Raw genomic sequence first — 1,265 nt, 5'->3', positions numbered from 1 at the left:
AGAGAGGAAGAAGCTTTAGGAGATAAGAAGAATGAAGAAGATGAAGAAGATTTTCGTTTACTCGCGCTCAAAAGGAGCACATCCTAAAAGAAGAATAGGAACAGAGACTACTGTTGCAACCGCTGTTGCACTCGGAGGAAGTATATTACTTAAACAAAAACAAAACAAAAACAATGCTAAATAAGTAAATATGCAAAAAACAATAATTATAATGAATTAATAATTAAATATTTTACGAATTAATTATGATGAAATTGAATTAAGTTTGTGTGTTGCACAATAAGAACAACATTAACACAACAAGCTGCTGTGAGTTAATATAAATTTAAATTTACATTTTAAAACAAAACAAAACAGCAGAAAGCAAAGCATGCAAGCGCAAATAGCGGGAAAGCAAACGAAAGAGAGAAAAGAAATTAAGCATAGACTGCAAACAGTTGAAAATCGCAGTCATTTTTTTTAGGCAAACGGCAAGATTTTAATTTTTCAATGTTTTTGAGTTAAAATATGTAAATTTTAAATACATAATTTTTGTTTATTCGTTCTTACTGCATGTATACCAACCATAGAAAATGTTACTTTCAATCTATGTACTATGAAATATGTACATACATATGTTCAATATTTTGTGTTTGTGTTAAAATCGCTTGACTTGCAATAAATATCAACAGCAATGCGCTTTTATCTATTATTTCAGTTATGTAAATAGAAGCGAACTGTTTATGAAAATACCCAAAAGCAAAATAAATTTAAAGAAAGTTTTTTTTAAGTTTTCAATTATAAACATTAAGCTTACAAAACGTTGATTTTTTGTTTATAAAACGCTTGAAAGTAAGCGTAATATAATCGAAAAGAAACATTGGTTATAAGCGTAGAAATATAAACTTGTAATAAATGTTCAAAAGAAAGCTTTTTATAAGCGTAAAAGTGTAAACTTATAATAAAGGTTCAAAAACAGTTGTTTATAAGCGTATGAATATAAACTTACTAAAAATGTTCAAAAGAAAGCTTTTTATAAACATTTTTATAACCCTTTATTTAAAGATATTTCTTTAAAAACTCATACATAGATTGCTTAACATCTAGAAACCAAAAGAAATGCGGCGGACTCATCTACAGTCGCGAAAATATAAATAGGGAATATACATTTTAGCATACAAATTCACGATAACCAAAAATTAAGCATAAAAAAGTTAATTATTACATCTTGTTGCGTGGTTTCAATTACATGCGGTTATTGGCAAATTGGAAAAACGACATCGATG

Source organism: Rhagoletis pomonella, unplaced genomic scaffold (assembly GCF_013731165.1).
Source record: "Rhagoletis pomonella isolate Grant_MI unplaced genomic scaffold, Rhpom_1.0 Rhpom_scaffold_00006, whole genome shotgun sequence".
NCBI lineage: Eukaryota > Metazoa > Arthropoda > Insecta > Diptera > Tephritidae > Rhagoletis > Rhagoletis pomonella.
The sequence above is the reverse complement of the archived record's forward strand: the minus strand, read 5'-3'. Positions refer to the sequence as shown.